Source organism: Sus scrofa, chromosome 8 (assembly GCF_054392235.1).
Source record: "Sus scrofa isolate SSC_HxYL_T2T_F1_AM1 chromosome 8, Sscrofa_HxYL_maternal_Yorkshire_Landrace_v2.0, whole genome shotgun sequence".
Classification (NCBI taxonomy): Eukaryota; Metazoa; Chordata; class Mammalia; order Artiodactyla; family Suidae; genus Sus; species Sus scrofa.
The window spans coordinates 20,976,466-21,001,672 of record NC_139390.1 but is presented as its reverse complement, the minus strand read 5'-3'; the positions used below and the strand labels follow the sequence as shown (position 1 = coordinate 21,001,672).

Below are 25,207 nucleotides of genomic sequence, written 5' to 3'. Positions count from 1 at the left end.
ATCAGATTAGTATAGTCAGTCCAGCCTTTTTACACTTACTTTTTGCCTAGTATTTCTTTTTCTAGCTATTTACTTTCAACCTATCTGTGTCTGTATCTGTTAAGCACGTTTCTTGTTGGGAGCATCTTTTCATTAAAGTGTGTTGACAATCTCTGTGCTTTCGAATGTGTAAATGATTAATATTACTGTGATTAACTTCCTGAATTTAAGTTTACGATGTAATTATTTTTTTATATCTTGCCTTTGGATTTTTCTTCTCTTCCATATTTGCAGTTTTCTTTTAAATTATCTGAATTATTGAGTATCCATCTATCAGCTTATTGATTATTTGGTTATGTTTATTAAGGAAAGAGAGAGAGTGATACTCTAAGGGTTACATTACACATATCTAACCTTTCCAAGCATGTTTATATATTGTACTACCTCACATAAGTGCAGAAACTTTGCAATCTGTCCTTACAGTTTTCATATGTATTGCTCATACATATACTGAAAATCCTAATGGACAAAAAGAAACATTGATTTCTGTCAATATGACATTAAATTACCTGAAAATCTTCCTAGTCAAACACATTAAAATTTAGGATGAAATAGAACAAATACTTCTTTAAATACTAAGCTTAATTAACCTTAGAAAAAATAATAGGTCCTGGGGCTAAAAGCAAAAAGCAAACTAAAAACCAGGTATGATTTGAGCTGATGCTTCAGTCATCCTAGCCTAGGAGGGAACTGGTGTTGGGTTTTACCATATAAGGGCCAAAATTTTAAAGCTTATAGTCAAAGAATAGTCTTGTGCCTGCAATGGGAAAATAGAACAATATGCAGAAATTAGGATGTCTGAAGGGTTGCATCCTTGGTGAACAAATGGAGGACTACAGAAAAAATCATTCTCTGGCAACAGAGATATAATAAAGAGTTTGGAATAGAGTACATATCATAAATCTCCTAGAAAAGAACATATGCAAAACATTCTTTGACATAAACCATACAAATGTTTTCTTAGGTCAGTCTCCCAAGACAATAGAAATAAAAACAAAAATAAACAAATTGGACCTAATCAAACTTAAAAGCTTTTGCACAGCAAAGGAAACCGTAAAGAAAAAAAAAAACGAAAAGTCAACCTACAGAACAGGAGGAAATAGTTGCAAATGGTGTAGCCGACAAGGGCTTAATCTCCAAAATATAAAAATAACTCATACAACTCAACAACAATAAAACAACCCAATTAAAAAATGGACAGAAGACCTAAACAGACATTTCCTGAAAGAAGACATATGGATGGCCAGTAGGCACATGAAAAATGCTCAACATCACTAATTATCAGAGAAATGAAAATCAAAACTGCAATAAGGTGCCACCTCACACCAGTCAGAATGGCCATCATTAATAAGTGTACAAATAACAAATGCTGGAGAGGGTGTGTGAAAAGGAAACCCTCCTACACTGTTAGTGGGAACATAAATTGGTACAACCACTATGGAGAACAATATGGAGGTTCCTCAGAAAACTGAATATAGAACTATCACATGATCCAGCAATCCCTCTCCTGGGCAAATACCCAGACAAAACTACAATTCAACAAGATACATGCGCCCCTATGTTCACAGCAGCACTATTCAAAAGACATGTAAACAACCTAAATGTCCATCGACAGATGAATGGATTAAGAAGATGTAGTGATATACACAATGGAATACTACTCAGCCATAAAAAGAACAAAATAATGCCATTTGCAGCAACATGGATGGAACTAGAGATTCTCATACTAAGTGAAGTCAGAAAGAGAAAGGCAAATACCACATGATAGAACTTAAATGTGGAATGTGAAATACAGCATGAATGAACCTATCTAAAAAACAGAAACAGACTCACAGACATGGAGAACAAACTTGTGGTTGCCAAAGGGTGGTGGGGAGGAAGTGAGATGGACTGGGAGTTTGGGCTTAGTGTAGATGAAAACTATTAAATTTAGAATGGATAAACAATGAAGTCGTACTAGATAGCATAGGGAACTATATTCAATCTCTTGGGATAGACCATGATGGAAGATAATATGAAAAAAGGAATGTATACATATGTATGGCTGGGTCACTTTGCTGCACAGAAGGAAATGGAAAAACACTGTACATCATCTATACTTTATTAAAATTTATAAAAAGAAAAACGATTAAACACCACTTACATACTTAAAAATTATCCTCTATATTTATAACTGCAACTATGCACTTTACATGGATTGGGTTTGAAATGTACACTACTCAACTTTTCTAAGAACTATACTTATAAATAGTTTGTACCATATACTAGTACAAATCACTAAGCCCTAGGGTTAGGAATACCTGACGTGTCTGTGGCTAGCATAACTTAATATTTCAAAGGTCACTCTTGCCAAACAATTTCTTCATCATTCTTGATAAAAGTATGTCTATTTAAACTATCCTTAGAAATAATTTTGTATTTTTTCATCTTCTTTATTATACCCTTGCTACTTTTTATATTTAATGCTAAAATATAATTTTTCCCTTTTATATTTTCTATTTAAGATTATTTTCTACATTCTCAAGAGAAATACCCCTGTTACCAAGTTTTTATTCATATTATTTGAATTTTCTGTATTTCTTTCTTATGCCTTACATACCATATGGAAAATATGAGACAAACCTCAAAAAATTAATATGACCAATCCTAACAGTATAAGGTCTGAATAATGGGGTTTCTGAATGAGGAAAAAGCAGAGGGGAGAAAAATTTTTAAATCAACACAAACTATTTCCCAAAATTAAAGGACATGATTTTCAGACAGAAGCTACTAGTTGTTCAGCAGAAATAATCTTCATGTCATCTGTAATTTCAGAATATGGAGTTTACAGAGAAAAACCTAAAGCTTCCAGAAAGGAAAAACAAATGAAGCAAATGTTAAAGCATCAAGAATAAGGGTTGCACAAGGTTTCACAACTGCAATGCTAGGAGTTACTTAGACACATGCCTTCCAAGTTCCTTGGAAATGAATATACAACAAGTACTTTAAATTCCCAGACAATATGTCTGTAAAGTGCATAAGTAGTAAAAGTATATTATTAGGCATTCATATTGTACAGGAAAGAGTTAATATAGCCAGCCTGATATTGTTATCTCCTTGAGACTAACCCTTGGGAAGTGTCCTGGGAACTTGACCCCTGAAATGTTCCCTATTCTGTACTAACTGGTTGTTTTGTGTGGCTGGGTCACAGGATTCTGTTATACTAGTCTTCTATATTGCGTGAACAATGTGATTTAATGGTGAACAACCACTTCTTGGAGTCTGAAATTTTGGTAACAATGCTCAGGCAAAGAGTCCTTATGTGACCAGCCTTCAATAAAATCCCTGGACTCTGAACTTTAGGCAGTGTTCCTTAGGCAAAAACACTGGATGTGTGCTTCACATTTCCTATGTTGGAGCAAGAAGCATGCTCAGTGCAAGACCTCTGTGCCCCCGTCACTCTATGAGGGAGAACTTTAGAAGTCTGCTCCTGGGCCCCTTCAGGCATTACCTGATGCTTTTTTTTCCTGCCCTCTGCTGAGCTTGCTGTGTACCCTTTCAGTATAATAAACTATAACTGTGAGTGCAACTGCCCCTGAATCCTAGGAGCCCTCTCAGTGAATCACCAAAAACATGGGGGCTATCCTCCCTTACCCCCAAAACACATGGTATTAAAAGTTAACATCCATACTTTCTCAGAAACTTCCCCAAAGATGTGCTCCACTTAAGTAGGTAATTTTATCAAGAAAGTGGAAGAACCTGGATCCTGGAAGTAAATGATTTATCATAGAGAGCAGGCAAAGAAAATCCCCACAATCATGGTAAATTTAGAGATATGAAAACTACAAATTAAACCTAAGGTAAAACAAGTAAACAGATAACAGAGGGCCATGTTAATAAGTATGGCAGCACTGATAGATCCCTCTGTGCAGCTGAATAAACTGAGAGTAAAACTTTAGAGAGCTTAGTTATAACTCTGAGAAAAAATTCAATTAAACAAAAATGATGAACAAAATCACACACCTAAGCAATGAATAACATTTAGATATCCATAATGATGTAGATTCTGAATACTGATCTAAGAAAAATTATGATGTGATAAAATTAGAGGAGGATGGTTGGATATGCCTACGCGATGTGTGTGTGAGCACACACATATGCACAGGTATCAGATGTATTATAAGTGATAAAGCTTATTCACTCAGAGGGTAATAAATAATATATAAGCATTTTAAAATAAACAAATATGAAGAAATGTTAGAGATATGGAGATAAATTCTAGAAATGAAAACCAAAAGTAGGGTTGCCTGAGTTACATGAATTAGACTTGAAAATAAGTGAAATGTGATACTAATTTTATTTCATTAGAGACTTTGTAAAATTATTTGACTTTTTAAGGTACACACATAATTTGAAAAAGAGAATTCTATATTTTAAAAGAATAAAAAGGAAAATATAATTGACAAAATAATTTTGATATATACTACAAATGCAGAAAAAGTTTTGACTAAAAATAAATCCAGAGATTTCACCACCATAGGCTAAACCCCTGGAAAAAAAATTTGTTGATTAAGAACATAAACACAAATACTCAAAATAAAAGTTTTGGTTTTTCTCTTGCACACATATACATGCATACTAATTGATAAAATGTGGATCAAACACACAACACTGAGGACAAACAGTGAAAAAATTCAAATGTTTGAGGCAACTATTTTTTTTTCAATTTGAACTACTGCTTGTAAAGGCTGTACTTATCAGGGGACTGCAAAATGAAATATGTCCAACTGTTTTCTATATGCATATTTTATGCAGTCTTTTCATCAGGCAGAAACCTTTACAGTCCTTCTTCCACTCAAAGTCATATGTGTGCCTGTGTAAGCTCACACACACACGCACTCAATCTAGATTTATCTGCGTCTAAAGTACTTTCATTTTTCACATAGATCCTCTTAAGACTTTACTCCTTCAATTATTTTCATCCTTTTTCTTTCCATTGATTCTTAACCCTGAATCCACAACAGGAAATATACAAGCATGTTTATTAGTCCTATGTCCCCATCAATCTAATGTTAAATCACGATCTTTCTATTTCCATTCAATCTAATCGGAAGAATAATGCATATTCGCTGACTCCATCAAGACGTGAATGTGCAGAGCATAAGAGGAGTCCATAATAAAGAATGCTTACTTAATATAATTGGCAATGGTATTCTAGTAAGTGTGGAGTAGCATTTTAGAAAAATGACTGCACAAAATGCAGAGGAAGGTTGGATGGGGTGTGCATGCAGGCAGGAGCTATGCTATATGTGTAGGAAAGTAGTTCAGGGATAAGTCTTAAACAGAGTATTAGCACTAAGGGTGCAGAAAAGAATAATGATCTGAGAGACGTCAGAGAGGAAGAAATGACAGTCAAGAATTCTCCCAGGTTTTTGGTTAATGAAAATATGCTGTTCATAAGATTATTTTGAAGATTAAAGAAAGTCATCTATTTGAAGCATTTTGTAGAAGATCAATAAATATTACCATTAGTACTATCTAATTAGGCATGTACATAGTTTAATGATACTAATAATATTTAAAGCATATTTAAACTTTGAATTAGAAAGTTTTCTCATCAACACAGCGATGAAAACATGGATAAAAACTATGCGGGGCCCTGTCCATTTCTATTATCTAAACACTCACAGCTTTCCTCTCAAGTCCAGGTGTGACTATTGAAAGAGTAAGTTTTGTATTACATACAGGGAAAATGGGGCAGTTCCAAAGTAATGTCTGTGCTGCAAATGCTGGATGTGGAAACAGAGGAAAGGAGTCTAAGTCTTTGCTACATCCCTGGCTACCTATCTGGTGAGAAGAAATTCAACTAATCTTTTTGGAAGTTAACATCTTCAGCTTCCAAAAGAAATAAAATCCCTTCATCCCTTTAGAGTTTTGAAAGAGCTAAGTTGAGTACAGGGTGAAAAGTCTAGGCTAGATGATGCCCTTTTTCCACTGCATGGGTTCTTTTTCTGATAAAAGATGCTTAGAATCTATTATCTGTTTTTATATCAAATTTTCCTTAAACATAAAATTCACACATTTAAAAATCTCGGTTGAATTCAAATTAAAGAACTAAATTTTACTTGTGTGATGATATTTTCTCACTGTTTTGTTCTTCCCTTAGACTAAAAGGATGGCCCTATAAGACTATATTATATTTAACTACTCCTACAGTTTAGAAAAAAAAAAAAAATCACCTCCTAACTCCTTGACTGTTTCAGTTGTCTTCAGCAAGGCCTCCCTTCCTTGAAGTACAAAACCCAAAACTGCATGCAAAAGTCAAGAGCAAAGGAGTAAATTCATTTTCTTTTTTTTTTCCTCCCTAAGGATACTCAAGAGAGGGTTACTGTTTTATTCAGAGAAAATATCCTAAGCCAATAGTGAATAAAAAGATCTTTTCCTGGCTCATATTCACTACTTAGAGGTCTTAATTTCACCTGTCTGGGTGTGAATTATTTTTGACTAAAAGTCAAACTTTATACTCGCCTGCTCTCAAGTTCATCTACCCCTGCTCTGAGCATTCACACAGCCTTGTGAGCAATTGCTGAAGTTTATTCCCATTAGCCTGGCACTTCTCAACCCAGGAGGCTATACTTTCATATGCAAACTTGATCATCTCATTAAGTGCTCTTTCTTCCAGAGTGTTTATATTAAAAGGCAGTTACATAAGCCTGTAGAGCCCTAGCACTGATCCCTGGAGAATGCTGTTCTTTATAACTAGCAAGTCAAAGACAAATTTTCCCCCTAAACTTCCCATGTTTAAAAGCTACAGACAGGAGTCCCCGTCGTGGCGCAGTGGTTAACGAATCCGACTAGGAACCATGAGGTTGTGGGTCCGGTCCCTGCCCCTGCTCAGTGGGTTAACGATCCGGCATTGCCCTGAGCTGTGGTATAGGTTGCAGACGGGGCTCGGATCCCGCATTGCTGTGGCTCTGGCGTAGGCCGGTGGCTACAGCTCCGATTCGACCCTAGCCTGGGAATCTCCATATGCCGTGGGAGCGGCCCAAGAAATAGCTAAAAAGACTAAATAAATAAATAAATAAATAAAAATAAAAGCTACAGACAGCCAAATGCTTCTCCCAACTTTGTGATAACTGTATTTGTAGCAGGTATTCATACTGAACCTTGAAACCCTAGCAAAATAGACTGGTGTCTAGCTAAAAACAAAAGACAGATCTTCAAGTTTCAGACACCACACTCCAGTAAAGCTACTGCCCCTGTGAGGGAAGTATTTACCGTATTTATGATCAAAAGAACGTCTGTATTTATGGACTCACAGTGATGATGTAAGCTACTTGAGTCTGTTTCTTCATCTATAAGGTACAATTTATATTATCTACCTCAAAGGCAATAAGTAGAAAGATAGGATAGATTAGATAGATAAAAAGAGTGAACAAACTTGGTAGGCTCTCACTGTGTATTAAAATTGATAAATGAAATAATGGAGTTCATAAGACACAGATGAAGAAGCACTGTGGCTGCTTAGTACATGAGAAAACAAGTATGTTTTTCTTGCTCATTAATCTACATAACAACCTGGATGAGGTTACTTCTCTTGACTATGTTCTTACATAAAAGAATAGACAGAGACTTAGAAAAGAAAAACAGATTAACATTTTTCTTAGCAGAATCTATTGCTGCTAAGGTGTCAACCCAGAGTCTTTAGAGCACTAGTTCAGTGATTCCAGTGTTGATGTTCAGTTTAAAATGCATTCGTTACCATAGAAACAGTATGACCTTTGGAAAAGAAAGGGTTTAATGGTACCTACAAGTGCACTGAAAATTGCAAATGTACCTAACACCTCTAAACGTCTTATATATGTATAAGATCATATGGAGATATTTTGGGATTTTGCATCCTGCAAAAAAATACATATACATACACACACACACACACACATGGCTATCAAGAGACCGGTAAACAACAGAAACTGCAGAATTTAATTCAAATATCACCTCTTCATTGAAGCCCTCCCCAGAATCTTCAATCAGAACTAACTGCTCTATACTTAGTGATTTATAGCACTTAGAAAATTATTCAAACATGCCATCTGTTGGTGTAGCTATGTGTAGTCATGAATGCTAATTAATTTACATTTTTTTCTATATTATGTTCTTTTTTTTTCCTTTTTTAGGACTGCACCTGCAGCATATGGAAGTTCCTGGGCCAGGGGTCTGATCAGAACTGCAGTTGCCAAAGCCACAGCAATGCATGACTGGAGCTGCATCTATGACTTACACTGCAGCTTGAGGCAACAGCAGATCCTTTACCCACTGAGTGAGGTCAGGGATTGAACCCACATCCTCATGCATACCAATGAGATTCTTAACTCACTGAGCCACAAGGGGTACTCCACGTTGTATGAAGTTCTTAAAGGAAGGCTTGGGTCAAATTATCTATGTGATACATATTATTTGAATTTCAGTAAGTACACCATTTTTTAAAATGCTATCATTACACTAGTTCCTGTTATTGTTTTACTCAATGTGTTCATGGTCAGCCTTTAGTTCATTTTATTTTTTTTTTTTTGGTCTTTTGTCTTTTGAGGGCCGCACCTGCAGCATATGGAGGTTCCCAGGCTAGAGGTCTAATTGGAGCTGTAGCTGCCACCCTACGCCACAGCCACGCCAGCTGGATCTGAGCCTGGATCTGAGCCGCGTCTGCAACCTACACCACCGCTCAGGGCAATGCTGGATCCTTGACCCACTAAGCGAGGCCAGGGATGGAAGCCACAACCTCATGGTTCCTAGTCGGATTCATTACCCACTGAACCACGATGGGAACTCCTATATTTTATTTATAAATATCAGGTTTATTGACAATTTATGTATAAGCAAAAATTACTTTTTAGTTACACAGTTTTAGGAGTGGATAGTTTATAGTCTTGATCATCACAATCAAGACATAGGATATTTTCACAACACCCACAAAATTCCCCCATAAAATTCCCCCATACCCCCTTGTAGTCAATATCCTCAATCCAACTCAAGTGCCTGAAAACATCTGCTCTATTTCTACCTCTAGTGTTGCATATCAAGAATGTCATATAAACAAAATCATGCAATATGTGGCCTTTCCTGTCATGCTCCTTTTATTTGGAATGATACTTTTAAGATTTGTCCATGGGATTGTGTGTATCAATGTTCACGCTTTGACTGCTCAATCACACTCTGTTGTATGGATGTACCACTATTTCATCTGTTGACCAGTCAATAGACATCTAAATTATTTCTAGTTTTGGACCATTATAAATAAAACTGCAATAAAAATTCAGGCAGAGGTCTCTGTATCTTTTCATTTCTATTGCATAAATACATAGAAATAGGATTGCTGAGTCATAAATTATACTTAATGTTATGACAAACTAACAAACTGGGTCCAAGTTGGTAGTACCATTTTGCTTTCCTACCTGCAATGTATGAGTCCCAGTTGCTCTATATCCTTATAAAAGCTTGGCTTGGAAATTTCTAAAAAATACTAACCATTCTAATAGATGCATATTGGTTTGCAGGGAATGCCATAACAAAATACCAGTTGGCTGGCTTAAGCAACAGAAATGTATCTTCTTATGGTTCTGGAGGCTGGAAGTCCAACATCGAAGAATCAGCAAGTGCATTTTCTTGTGAGGACTCTCTCCTTGGCTTGCACATGGCTGCCTTATCATCGTGACTTCACATGGTCTCTCCTCTGTGAATGCACACTGCCAAGTGTCTCTTTGTAGGTCCAAATGTTCTTTTCTTTTCTTTTTTTTTTTTTTTTTTTTTGCTATTTCTTGGGCCGCTTCCGCGGCATATGGAGATTCCCAGGCTAGGGGTTTAATCAGAGCTGTAGCCACCGGCCTACGCCAGAGCCACAGCAACGCGGGATCCGAGCCGCGTCTGCAACCTACACCACAGCTCACAGCAACGCCTGATCGTTAACCCACTGAGCAAGGGCAGGGACCGGAACCCGCAACCTTAGTCGGATTCCTGGATTCCTTAACCACTGTGCGCACAGACGGGAACTCCCAAATGTTCTTTTCTTATAAGGGAAGGCACAATTCAGCCCTTAACAAATAATATGGTATTTTCATTTTAATTTCCAGTTCCTTGGTGGGTACTGTTACTGAGTACATTTTCAAGTGCTGCACGGTACTCTACTTTTATAAAATGTGTATTCAAGTCTTTAACAAAAAACTGTATTGATGTTTGGTTTTCTTTTATTGATTTGTGAGCATTCTTTATGTATTCTCAATCAGGTATGTTTTTGTTTTGCAAAAAATTTACCTGCATCAGTGGCTTGTTTATTCAGTCTTTACATTATTTATATTATTATCCAATGAACAGAAGTTCTTAATTTCCATGAAGTTCTATTTATCATTTTTTCTTTCATAACTGTTTGACTTTATGTGTAAACATTTGTGTAGTCACAATTTTTTTCTTTTATACTTTCTTTGAAAAGTTTTACAGGTTTTATAGTTTTATAGGTTTTATACTTTTACTTTTTACAAGTAAACCTTTGGTTCTTTTTGAGTTTATTTTTCACAAGTCAAAATTCATATTTTCAATATGGACGTTCAGTTGTTCATTTGTTCAAGGCTATTTTCCATTGCATTATCTTGACAACTTAGTCAAAATCAATCAAATAACCATATGAATCTGTCTGGACTTTCTATGTTACAGTGATCTATTTATATTTTCCAATAACTCAACTGTCTTAATTATTGTAGCTTTACCTTAAGCTTTGAAAATCAAGTAGTGTATCTTCCAACTGTGTTATTTTTCAAAATTGTCTGATTTTGTTGTTGTTGTTTGTCCTTTTTAGGGCACACCCGTGGCATACGGAGGTTCCCAGGCTAGGGGTCTAATCGGAGTTACAGCTGCTAGCCTACACCACAGCCACAGCAACACCAGATCCGAGCGGCATCTTGGACCCACACCACAGCTCATGGCAATGCTGGATTCTTAACCCACTGAGTGAGACCAGGGATCGAACCCACAACCTTATGGTTAATAGTCAGATTTGCTTCTGCTGCACCATGATGGAAACTCCAAAATTGTTTATTTTAGGTGTTTTGCATTCACATATAAGTTGTAGAATCAGCTTGTCAATTTCTACAAGAAAAAAGCCTGCTGCAATTTTGAATGTACATCTATTCAATTTTTGTGTCTCCTTTGTTTTATATCACTAATATTTTCTAGTTTTTAACATGCAATTATGCATACATTGTGTCTGATGTATCCCTAGGTATTTTATGGTTTTGATGCTGTTGTAATCGGCAATGATTATTTCAATTTCATTTTCTACTTCATTTCTCATAGCATATTTAAACAATGGATTTCTGTTGACCTCATATACTGAGACCATCATGATAATCAGGTACAGGTTCTATAGCTTTATAAATTCTTTGGATTTTCCTATGTAGAAATCATGCTTTTAGTGAATAAAAATCACTTTTTATAATTTGTATGCCTCATTTCTTTATTTTGCATCATTTCATCATTAAGGACCTGCAATTCAACCCTAGAGTAATAAGAGCAAAGATCCCTACCCTGTTTCCCACCTAAGGTGAGAAGTAGACATTCTTTCCCTATTAAGTATATTAACTACAGTTTTATTCATGGATGCCATGTATTGAGTTGAAGACATTTCCTTCTATTCCTAGTTTGCTAATATTTTTATCGCACAGAGATGATGGCTCTTATCCAATTCCTTCTCTGCACCTACTGGAGATTCTCTGTGTACAGACTTCTACATAGCATTGTTCTAGAAATTAACCACAGTTTCCTGGCTCTTCCCTCAGGGTTAGATTTTTTGGTTTTGTTTGGGTTTTTGGCATCTATCTTTCCCCCAATGACAATGGATCTTGGTTTGGGGATAGGGTTTTCTATTCCTCATCCAGACCAGGAAGACAAAGGAAAACTGATTGTTATCCCTTCCCCAGTAGATTATAGCTTTTATTTTAGAGAAAAAAGGAAGGGATCAGGATGTTGGTAGGCTTCTTTTATCTACCCCCTTCCTTTATCAGGCACCAATCACTTATTTCATGCCTGTTCCATAAAGAACAGTTCTCTCTCTGCTCTGTCCCTAATCTTTAGGTGTAAGACAGGCTGAAACCTGGGACCTGGAACCTGAGATCCTTTGCTTCAGTGCTTACACCTGGACAAATGCTTCCCCCAGCACAAAATACAAAGAAACTATAAGGAACTAAAAATAATTGTGTGCAGGCACAGCTGGGGCAAATTATGACCAACAAGATACAAAAAGATCAAATTATGACAACAAGATACAAAAGTGACCAACTGTCACTTCTGAGGTGCCAGGAGCAAAAAGAGGATACTGCCGGTGATCTCTGCATGTAAGAGGGATACAAAGACCACCTAAATCACTCCTTCAGCCCAACCCATGGATCTATCCCTACCCTCACCCCATTTAAGGGATTGCTCCTCAGGGAGTGAGCAAGGGAACCTCTTGTTTTTGCTCCCTTCTGCTACAGCAAGAGTTCCAATAAAGCTTTGACTGAATTTCTCCGCTGGCTGTAATAGGGTCGAGCAAATAAGGAGTCCATGTTGAATCTGTTTCTTTTACTTTAACCTTTCTGCTCTGTTTCCTGTGCGTAGCCATGCTGGCTCTGCACCTTTTGTAAAAGAATGTTGCCTATGGCTTGAAATATACAGGATAGCCTATTCTCAGGGCCAGGGCCCTGAGCCATTCATATAAAGATAAAAAGTTGCAGAAAAGAGAGTGGTATTTGTCTTCTTGGAGTTTACAGGACATCATGACCTGATTTACATGGACAGATGCAAGAACAAAGGATTCTGATACCAAAAAAAATGCACCAACCAACCACACCTTCTCCCCTTTCAGTATAAAAGAAGACTGAATTCTAACTCAGATAAGACAGTTCTTTGAAACACCAGTCTGCCATCTTCTCAGTCTACTGGCTTTGTAATAAAGGCATTATTATTCCTGACTTATTGGCCTGTTCTGCAGTGAGGAGAGTAACATGGCCTCTGATCAATTTCTACTGATTAAGGAGTCCAAGAGCCCTGGTCGGTAACAGTTTCCAGGGTAGATCTGTGGGGAAAAGCTTGAAAGTGATGGTGTTCCCCCTCTGCTATTCAAAATTAACACTAACCAACACTTGGCCTGTAAGAGTCAATTAAAATTTTTAGTTGATTTCTTGTTACCCCCTTATTCCGGGCAAGTCTTTCTCTGTGATCTGCCAAAGGCTAGACCATTTGTCAGTTGGTTTCCTTGCAATTTTGGTTATCTGATGGACTCAAGAAAACAGCTGATTTTGTAGTTTAACTTTTTCTTTGTTGTGAGAACAATGTTTTCATCTTGTTTTTGCAGTTTTCTACATCCTGAGCAAAAGTGTAATTTTCAACAATAGCCTTTAAAAATTGCTATATAATCTAAAAAAAATTATTTTAATTTCCAAATTAAAAAAATAGAGTAGAACAAATATTGCTGTGAGAATTTTTAAAAACTCATTCTAATTGTCTAGAAAACAGCCATTAATGAAATATAAAAACCATTATTTTAAGAGAAGGCATAAAACATATAACCTACTAATTTTCTATCCTTGATAATGAATTTATCTTTAAGTCTGACAAAAATTTATGGTACACAGATAAAATATAACAGTGTGATTTCTCTTAGCACTGTGTGATGACATATGTGTCAAACAACAAAATAAACTCTCTCCATTGAGAAATATTTATAATATTTACTAAGTCCTAGGACTTCGGATTTAAATTTCTTCTTAAGACACCTAGAGAATAAGTATGAAAATATAAAAGAAAGAATTTCTAAAAGATCTGAACCAAAATAAGATTAAGGCTTATTTCTGGGAATAGAAGACTTATTTCTTACCTACTTTGATTTTGATGTAAATACCACTGTTGCATAAAAAATAAAATAAAATCCTCCCACTGCGCCATAACAAGTAAACAAAAAACAAATCAAGGGGTTTATCAAAAACTATATACAATCAAATTATAGAAAAAGCATAGCCCACTTTTATGTGAAGAAGTGGATATTTCTTATGAGCATTATATAAACAATATTTCATGCTGTTGGATAGTTTTGCCCCAATATGCTACAATTTTAAATTAAGAAGGAAGAAGAAAACTTAATAAGTCAAAATTCAGGAAAACAACATTTATTTTAAATCAACTTCTAGTTTACAAATTTTGAAGGAGAAATTTTAATAGTATCTGAATTTTCCCTAATTTATCAATTAATGACAACATGTCTGTGTTAATTCAATGTAGGTGGTTTGTTTTATATTTATTTTGCAGATTTTAAATGTATTATTTTAATCTAGCTTACTCGCTTTGGCATCTCTAACATACTTTTTATGCACTGAGACATCCAAAAATTAACCATACCATTTTTAATACTACATCTTAAGTGTACTTCATTACCTTTATGTCCTTATTCTCTTTACCAGTTTAAATTCCAAAGCCTATCATATTTTGCAAACATACGTAATTCTTTGACTTTGTATTGTACTGACTTCACAAAATTTGAACCCGACTAACCCAACTCTAACTTCTTCTCACCTGTGTCTAAGCAGTTATATATAACAAGAGAAAAGTCACAGAATCCTGCTGACTAGTTTCATTTTAAATTTACAAGAGATCCTAAGTGGGCCCTCAGCATTGCCCAGCTATGAAATCATTTAATGCTTTAAAAAGCCATTCATACAGTATGGCCAAAAGAAATCACACATGCACCAATGGGTATTTTAAACACCTAAGCTTTTTAAATGCTTCAAGGAAAAAATGTATAACAAAAAGCAGAACTAGGATATTATTTAATCCAGTACAACTATAACACGTATCAAATCATAAAGATTAAAAATTTTGAATTCCCATCAGAATAACTTCAGGATACAACTAGGATGCTATATCTTACCATCACTGAAAAATCCTGGCAAAGAATTGAAAGATTTGAGTGATCCTCTTATACGCCTTTTCAATCTTCATTCTTTCACTCAAGTGTTTGTTCTTTTATTTTTTTAAAAAAATGTGTTTTTCTGTATTACATATATTCTAAGCAATGGAGATACATTAGCAAGACAGAGATGGAATCTACTCTCAGGAGGCTGAGTGTTATTTTCCTTCAGGCCATTTGCTATCACCTAAAGTCTTAAGCTGGAATCAGTCAAGTTTGCATCAGTAAATAAACGGCACACTTCAAATCAGTAGTATGAGGAGAGTTTAAGAAAAGAACAATTTTAAAAGTTTTAAGGCAGATTCTAGGATAGTGATCAAGAAATAATACAGTACTACAGGGACTGCAGTAACAGAGATCATTTACCATCCCTCATTCTGAGGGGCAAAAAGAGAAACGGTGAAAAGGAGGACTCTTTGATAGTATCTCTGTACCTAGAAGATAGTTTCGGATTATAACCAAGGTTCTATATTTTCATTTTTTTAGAAAGTGCCACGTTATTATGGATGAATTTCTCTATTTTATAACACATAAGCTTTTAAAATGTTTTGAGGAAAACACTGTATAAAAAGAAGCAGAATTAGCGATTTAACCAACTTATGAATATGTTTTTGTTATATATAATATATAATAGCAAAGAGTCATCTTGAAAGTGGAATTGTTAAATCATCTCTGAAGCAAGGTGAATCAAGACTTTCAAATTAGGAGACTGGGATTAACAGATACACATTATATAAAATAGATAAAAATCAAGAACCTACTTTATAGCACAGGAAATTGTATTCACTATCTACTACAAACCTATAATGGAAAAGAATCTTAAAAGGTGTGTGTACACACACATTTATAGCTGAATCATTTTGCTGTACACTTGAAATTAGTACAACATTGTGAATCAACTATACTTCTAATACTAATAAAAATAAAATTTAAAAAAGTCTTGTTCATTGTGATGGCAGCAGACGGCAGAAGGAAGTGTATAGGAAGGGATGCACGCAGCTGTGTTCATGTTTACATTTTGATTGAAACCACTGGTGCATGTGTGAAATTCTTTTAGCCATACTATACGAATAAATTTTTAAAGAATTAAATGGCAACATAGCTCTTGCTAATATTTTAATAGGATGAATTCTAAAATAATCTATAAATATTATGCTTATTGGACTTCAGTACTGTGTCTCATTTAGTTGCATATGAATACAATATTTTAATTATAACTTAGCCAAAATCTATACATAAGTTTGTTACTTTGTCTTTAAAGCAAAATTTTCCCCCACAAACATTGGATATTTCTTTCCTGTTATAACATATTTTTGATAAACTACTCATAGCTTTGGGCTTTGAATTAGTAAATGTTCATGATGTGAAAAAAATCACAATATATATTGTAGCATCACATAAAAAATGCATGCTTCACTGTGTGTTATGTATACACATCAAAAGAGTGTTTGCAAATATGGAGATACCAGCAGGAGCTAGAAGGATACATCCAAATATAGACTGCTAGCAGCCATGGATAATTTTGTGTTCTTAGCTTCCTGTGATTCTCAGTTTTCCATAATGTGCATATATATGCTTTTTTTTTATACATAATTTTTTTCCATTAGAGCTGGCTTATAGTGATCTGTCAATTTTCTACTGTACAGCATAGTGACCCGGTTACACATACATGTATACATTCTTTTTTCTCACATTATCATGCTCCATCATAAGTGACTAGACAGAGTTCCCAGTGCTACACAGCAGGATCTCATTGCCAACCCACTCCAAAGGCAATAGTCTGCAACTATTAACCCCAAGTTCCCAATCCATCCCACTCCTCTCCCCCTCCCCCTTGGCAACCACAAGTCTATTCCCCAAGTCCATGATTTTCTCTTCTGAGGAAAGGTTCATCTGTGCCTTTCATCTGTATATTAGATTGCAGATATAAGTGATAACATACAGTATTTGTCTTTCTCTTTCTGACTTACTTCATTCAGGATGAGAGTCTCTAGTTCCACCCATGTTGCTGCAAATGGCATTATTTTGTTCTTTTTTATGGCTGAGTAGTATTCCACTGTGTATATGTACCACATCTTCCTAATCCAATTATCTGTTGACATTTAGGTTGTTTCCATGTCTTGGCTCTTGGGAATAGTGCTGCAATGAACATGCGGGTTGCATGTGTCTTTTTCAAGGAAAGTTTTGTCTGGATATATGCCCAAGAGTGGGATTGCTGGGTCATATGGTAGTTCTATGTATAGTTTTCTAAGGTATCTCCATACTGTTCTACCAGCTTACATTCCCACCAATAGTGCAGGAGGGTTCCCTTTTCTCCACACCCCCTCCAGCATTTGTTATTTGTGGACTTATAAATGATGGCTATTCTGACTGGTGTGAGGTGGTATCTCATGGTAGTTTTGATTTGCATTTCTCTAATAATCAGGGATGTTGAGCATCTTTTCATGTGCTTGTTGTCCATTTGTATGTCTTCTTTGGAGAACAGTCTATTCAGGTCTTTTTCCCATTTTTCAATTGGGTTGTTGGCTTTTTTGCTGTTGAGTTGTGCAAGTTGCTTGTATATTCTAAAGACTGAGCCCTTGTCAGTTGCATCATTTGAAACTATTTTCTCCCATTCTGTAAGTTGTCTTTTTGTTTTCTTTTTGGTTTCTTTTGCTGTGCAAAAGCTTGTCAGTTTGACTAGGTCCCATTGGTTTATTTTTGCTTTTATTTCTGTTGCTTTGGGAACTGACCTGAGAAAGCATTTGTAAGGTTGATGTCTGAGAATGTTTTGTCTATGTTCTCTGCCAGGAGCTTGATGGTGTTTTGTCTTACGTTTAAGTCTTTAAGCCATTTTGAGTTTATTTTTGTGCATGGTGTGAGGGTGTGTTCTAGGTTCATTGATTTTCATGCCGCTGTCCAAGTTTCCCATCTATACTTGCTAAAAAGGCTGTCTTTTTCCCATTTTATGTTCTTGCCTCCTTTGTCAAAGATTAATTGACCGTAGGTGTCTGGGTTTATTTCTGAGTTCTCTATTCTGTTCCATTGGTCTTTATGTCTGTTTTGGTACCAATACCACACTGTCTTGACGACTGTGGCTTTGTAATATTGCCTTAAGTCTGGGAGAGTTATGCCTCCCGCTTGGTTTTTCTTCCTCAGAATTGCTTTGGCAATTCTGGGTCTTTTATGGTTCCATATAAATTTTAGGTTTGTGTGTGTATACACACACACACACACACACACTTTTAAAAGTTGGGGGGGGAGTATTACTAAAGAACATTGAAGTAAGGAGGACTTAATACAAATGAGCAAGCTCTTGAGGGAATATACTGTACAGACTACAAGGGGAAGTTGGGATAAATAAAACATTTTTGGTACAATATGGTGACTGTGGAATGAGAATGTCACAAATAAAAAGATGTGAAATATATGAAACTGCAGTTATGATATTACATATTTTCTAAAATTGTTGCCACCTTTTCTCTCAATCTGGCTGACAATGGGTCTTCCAAATGCCTTCCCTTCCATACTCCATCCTCACGGCTTCATCCCTTATCAAAAGAGACTCCTCAGGCTCACTGCCATCATTCCCAACACATCACTTCAATGTAAATAGAAACTTTTCATAGCATTATGGGAGCAAGTTTTATCACTGTGCCAATTAAGTCATTTGGGCTCAATGCCCAGGATCTGAAATTCCCAGGTTTCTTTCCTTTATGCACATGTGTCTCAGCCTAAGGTGCTCTGGCTATGGTACCACCTTCAAAAGGTAATATTGCACAGTGGATAACTTAGCTTCAGTGCCAGATCATTTGGGTTTAAACACACCAAATGAGAAGGAAAAAAAAACATATATATATATATATTAAATGATTCTGAATGTGCATACATATATACATACACATATACATGTATATATAGTATAAATTTTCAATCATTTACATATAGATAGAGATAATAATAACTCTAGAACAAAGATTATAAATCCTACAAGTAGAGTTCCTGACCAGTATCCATGAGGATGTAAATTCAATCCCTGGCCCCACTCATCGGGTTACGGATCTGGCATTGCTGCAAGCTGCAGTGTAGGTTGCAGATGTGGTTCAAATCCCATGTTGCTGTGGTGTAAGCTAGCAGCTGCAGCTCTGATTTGACCTCTAGCCTGGGAACTTCCACATGCTGCAGATGCAGTCTATAAATAAATAAATAAACAAACAAATCCTACAAGTAACATACAGTCAAAAGGGCCCTGATGTACAGACATTACTTATGTGGGCTTTTCCAACAAAGCTTTATGATACAACAATTATGTATATATGATAAAATAATTGTTATATCTTTCTCTTAGTCCAATAATATAAAAAGCATTCCCACATATGCTTTCACATTTGACTGTTGCAGCCACTCCAGGACATAATTAGGCTAGGCACTGTTATGCACTTTAGATTTACAGACGTGGGGGACACTAAGACACACAAATTACCAAAAGACAGTTAGTAATGGGTAGGAATGAATTCCCCATCTCTTAGAACAGCATTCCTTTAATTCAACCATTTTCCCCCTTTACTTTTGTACTCAGGGTGATTGCTAAATACTAACATGTGTACAAACCCAAACCTGACACCAACAATCCTTCCTCATGCTCCTCCCTAGTCCTCTGAATAACCCTAAAGGAACTTACCATCAGTTTACCCAAGATATCAAGCCAACAGAAAATCTATTTGCCACCCATAACCTAGACCAGGTATTGCCAAATGTTTTCTGAAAAGAGCTAGTTAGTCCATGTTTTTGAATTTGCCGTGAGAACTGATTCTGCCTTTGTACTGCGAAAGCAGCCACATGCAATTTGTGAAGGCGTAAAGAAATTAGCAAGGCCAGCTATGAGTCCCCATACCCAGGTGATCTCTGAAGAAACTTTCCAAAGCCAATATTCCATGATTATGGTTACTACCTACTAAAACATACAAAACTTGCGTAACGGGCCTCTGGGTCATAAACAGCACATCATCACCAAAGTAATAAGCATTACTCAGAGCAGTTTTTCTTTTTGAGAATTTAAATGAAATGAAATCATTTACAAATTAGGCTTTGCAAGTAACAGAAACCTAAAATCAAACTGCTTTAAACAATAAAGAGAAGTATCTGGCTGAACAAACGAGAGGTAGATCTAATTTCAGGTCAGAATTAATTCATGCATTGTGGCCAAATAAAGAAATGAAGCAAAAAAAGAGTTAAATCAGAAAGGACTAATATGAACTTTATTACTGCCACAAAAGAGAAATTTATCCAGTAAAGCCCTATCACAAAGAAGGAAAAATATGTGTTGTATTGCTATTACATTTATTCTGGTCAATTCTTCTTTTTTTTTTTTTTTCATTAAGAAATATACAAGCCTACACATTAAATCTGTTGGGCTGAACTACTGGCTATCATGTCTCTTCAAAAATTTCCAGGCAAATAGGATTGAAATGTTCTATATTATTTATCCATCAATGCAAGAGTGATCAATTTAGCAATAATCCTTAGACTTCACCTCCTTTGAAAGTCTAACTTCTTTAGACTATGTATTGACATGGAAAAACAGTCATGATAAAACCCCAAGTCTAAATAACAAAACAGAATAATACAGCATCATACCAATTTTGTGTGTATATGTATATATCTGTATACACAGAAATAGATGCAGATACAAATTGCATCTCCCTCTCCCTAAAAAAGTATCTTGAACCTCTATTGGGAAATTTACCTCTCCCCTATTATTAAGAATGTGGTTTCAGAAGGATGAATTCCAAAGGCTAGATCCTGATTGGCTTAGCATACCCTATTCCTCAGTTCAAAATATTTCTTTCATAAATGGTCATTTGGATTATAATCAATGAAATGAGAGAAAATTCTATTGAGGCTTCTGAAAGGAGGCTTCTTCCTTGTTATTGTCTTGGTTTTTATTGTATTTTGTTTATACTGCTACAATAAGAAACTCTTTGGCATTTGATTTATACAGGAAAGAACAAAAGCTGAGGAAAAAATAGCATACATTCTCTAAAAATAAAGGTGGGGCTGTCCTTAGAAACTAAGCTGAAAAGTGGAGATAGAAAGGCAGAGTCCTGTCCACAATTCTTTTTTTCTTGAATCAAACCTAGCTTGAAATTCAACAAATCTGTTACCTGTTCAACTTATAAGCCAGACAACTTTTTTTTTTAATTTAAGCAAGTTTAATTTTAGGTTTTACTTGTGAAGTATGATCTATAAAAATTCACTTAATTTATATTCTCAAAATACTACTGATAACATTGTGCCAACTAGCATACATGGATATTTGGTGAGTATTTGTTTTGTGAAGTGTGTCTCCAAAACATTAGGAAATGCAATGTGAAAACATCTGTTTCCCAGGATTTCCTGAGCATATGTACATTTCAGACCAATTACTGCACTTGAATTATTTTACCACAGGCTTCAGTTTTGTTTGTTTAAAACCATAAATGCCAAGTAAGTGCTATTCAAGTACTGAGGCAGGTTATTTTATAAGGCTGTAAACTTCATCTCTTTGCCTAAATATTAATGATAACAAAGAGTGTATGTCAGTCTCTGTGAGGTTTTCAGTAAAATCAGAGCCGTCAAATTATTTTGAAGTGCAGGAAACTTTGATTTATGAAATATTTATGAGAAATCACATCATGTCCACAGCGGTTCTCAGCTGTGACTACAGCATATGGTTTATAAATTGAAACAGGTGTGGGAGAACAGGTGGTCACAGTCAAGCCAGGGAAGGACTGGAATTTACCATGGGGAAGCAACATGATAAAATACCACCACTGGCATTGAAGGCAACTTGCTGATTCGATGGCAGAACCTAAAAGATGTTCACAGGAGCAGGTACATATGACAGCACTTGAGATGAAAGTGTTCACCTACTCAAATCTCACATATGGAAGTGGGGAAGCAGTGAGAGTCATTTCCCATGGTGAGCAAATTCAAGGGAATCTTCAGATTGAATCTGGCTAGTTTGAAAGTCCACTGCATCAAGGGGAAAAAAAGAATAAACTCTTCCTCTGACCTCTTTTTAACACAAATAAGGGTTAGAGCCACTTTCACCTGAGTTACCTACATCATTTTTAAGAATAATGCCGTATATACAGTCCTGCATCCACAAACTCCAAACATCAGAAAATCCCCCCTTTTGGATATAATGCCCTCCCGTAATTTCATAAAATAAGCCACCTTAAAATCTCATGCTGTTTACAGAATAAAGGTAATATAAGACAGTATTAATGATTTTTAAACCTCCTTCCCATTCCGTTACCATATTGTAGTCTGCGTTCAGTTTTGGAGTCCATACTAAATGAAAGAAACTGAGATACAAGAGTTAAGAAGACTGCTTCTAGATTAACTTCCAATGAGCATCTGAACTTACATTTAAATATGCAGGCTTGTCCCTTTTTAGAGAGTCACAACATTTCAAATAAAAAAATACGTTTTATTTTTAAAGATACCCTATAAAATCCAAAGAGTAACTCATCCGCCTTCTTATTCTAGTCCATATTTTGACACCTACTCAAGTGAGAACAGACACCACTACCTCAAAAAGTTGTGCAAAACCTCCGGTAAACTGGACTACCCTTTAATTCTCTAAAATTCTTTCCACAATTGCCTCGTTTGTCTTAATGAAACCAGGAGAGTTAATTTTTAGAAAAGAAAGGTACAGAAGAAAGTAACAAACGGTTTTATCATTGCAAACTCTACTTACCGAAGGAGAAACAGATGCAGCCGACGCTAAACGCCGAGCTCACCTCCCTTATGCAGGCACGCACAACTTACGCACGCACGCACACACGCAGGAACGGAAACACGCACACACGCAGGTGCAAGCGCTTTGAGGCAAAGTCGCCCTCTTCGTGGCTGCCGGTGATTCAATTGCTGACGATCCTCAGGTGATTCCTGCCTCCCAACAATTGTCCTAGGATGAAGAATCAGTCTACCTGCGCCAGCTTTTTAAGGTAACATTCCCGGAGTTCCCGTTGTGGCTCAGTGGTTAACGAATCCTACTAGGAACCATGAGGTTGCGAGTTCGATCCCAGGCCTTGTTCAGTGGGTTAAGGATCCAGTGTTGCCGTGAGCTGTGGTGTAGGTTGCAGAGGCGGCCCGGATCCTGCGTTGCTGTGGCTCTGGTGTAGGCCGGTGGCTACAGCTCCAATTAGACCCCTAGCCTGGGAACCTCCATATGCTGTGGGAGAGGCCCTAGAAAAAGCAAAAAAAAAAAAAAAAAAAAAAAGGTAACACTCCCTTTTCAGAGGCACTCCAGGTCCAGTGAAGAGACAACTCTGCAGGGCCCTCACATCTCCAAAGCTCATCATGGCTGTGACCCCATCGTAGCTTATGGTCTTCCTCCACCCATTCCTGTACTCTTCCCATTGTCATAAATGTTGATCCTAAGGGTACTACCCGGTAAACTTCGTGTACAGAGATCTCTGTCTCAGAAGCCAGAAATCATAGTGTGCAATAATTAGTGCTAGAAGTGATCCAAGGAAGCGGACGGGATCACCTATTAGCAGCTGGCAGAGCCCTGATCTATCTTGGCGTGCAACGACAGTGAAATTTATTAAAACTTTTAGCCATGGGCATGTAGGAATGTGCTGATGGAAATAATGTATCAGATTTTTAAGAAGCATATCAAAATAATAATTATAAAGGCAAAATAGATGGATTACTATATTAAGGAAAATTGATTAATAGAGGAAAAAATTGGAAGACTGAACAATTAAATTCTAAGAAGTCCTCCTTGACAGTATGTAGACTCCAATCTTGCACAGACAGGGAACAGGAAAATCAGATTTAATAATAAAAGCAGAAGGTTAAGAAAGTTGAATTTTTATCCCCAACAGGTTTGTTGTATTAGTAGGATTTCCATGTAAAATAGAGAGAGCTGTGGAATTAAGTAATACAATATGATATCTCTGTTAGCAAAATAGAGGTATTGAGAGTATTTCTCAATCTATGCAAAGGGAATAAAATAAGGATTGATGGTCAGAATCTAAAAGTAGCCATCCCAGGAAAAAGTTGCAACATCTTAGCTAATACCTGAATTCAAGCCAATTTCCAAACTCAGAACCCATGTACTGAAGCTGCAAATTTCCAGAAGAGCCTTGCAACACTATGGCAAGGATATGTGGCCATTAATCCCCATTCCTTCTTCAAAGGAACCTAGTGCCATTGACTTCAGGAACTATATGATAGCAAAAGCAGAATGCTCAAAAGATATTGAAAACTGTCATACTCAAGGGAAACTGGCATTGACAACTAAGGACCCAAAATTTCATCAAGCCCTTTTGATAGAGTGGGGTTTATGGAGGCCAGGTAATAAATGGAATCTTGGCCAAGTGTGGCTCATGACTTCATCTTAGTAAGGCCAGGTGAACAAGATGTGGAAGGAAGTTGGAATCCTTGGGGAGACAAGTACACTGCAGAGGATATGAAGTGATCCCTATAAATATTTGGAGGCTGGAGTTTCTGCTGTGGCACAGTGAGTTAATGATCTGGCTTGTCTCTGTGTAGGTGCCATTTCAGTTCGATTCCCTGGCCTGGCACTGTGGGTTAAGGATCCATTGTTGCTGCAGCTGTCGTGTAGGTCACAGCTCCGACTCAGAATCAATCCCTGGCCCAGAAACTTCCATGTGCCACACAGTGGCCCAAAAAGAAAAAAATAAAATAAAAATAAATAAATATTTGGAAGCTGAATCTATCAGTGAGGTTTGGAGCAGGTCTGGATTTCTGGGGCACACCAGAGGATTTTCTCTAATGTAAAGGATGAGTTTTTGCATTTTGCACCTACTGCCACTAAGAACTAAGTGTAATCCCATTAGAGCTCTTAGGTTTTAGTGGTAGGTTTTCCCATCTCTGGGAACTACTCTTATGTATATATCAGGGGACAAAATGCTCCCAACTATGAGTAACACCGAGGTGGAATGTGCTTGCAGACTGTGGTACAGGCCAGTATGGCCATATGGCCACGTGAGTAGTGTTGGAGGTATTTGCGTTTGGGAAAAGAGATGGTGTGGCATTAATGGCAAGCCCTAAAGAGAGAGTCACCAGCATAGATTCCTAAAATTCTGGGTTAAGTTCATGTCATCTATAGCAGAGAATTATATACCTTTTGAAAAACAGATTTATTTCTGGAAGTGAGCTTGTATGGTCTTAGGGCCTAGCTCAGCAAGTCAGAAGTCCATAGTA

At 36.5% G+C, this 25,207-nt stretch overlaps 1 long non-coding RNA gene across 13 annotated transcripts in view; it reads right to left on the bottom strand.

Annotated features, from left to right (window-relative positions):
• LOC110262070 (uncharacterized) overlaps positions 1-22,773 on the bottom strand; it is a 1,266,882-nt gene extending 1,244,109 nt beyond the window's left edge. For all 13 annotated transcript variants that reach the window (XR_014813695.1, XR_014813704.1, XR_014813699.1 and 10 more), the window contains exon 1: positions 22,728-22,773. This is a non-coding gene — a long non-coding RNA (uncharacterized LOC110262070). The remainder of the gene's footprint in view (positions 1-22,727) is intronic.
• Between the last annotated feature and the right edge of the window lie 2,434 nt (positions 22,774-25,207).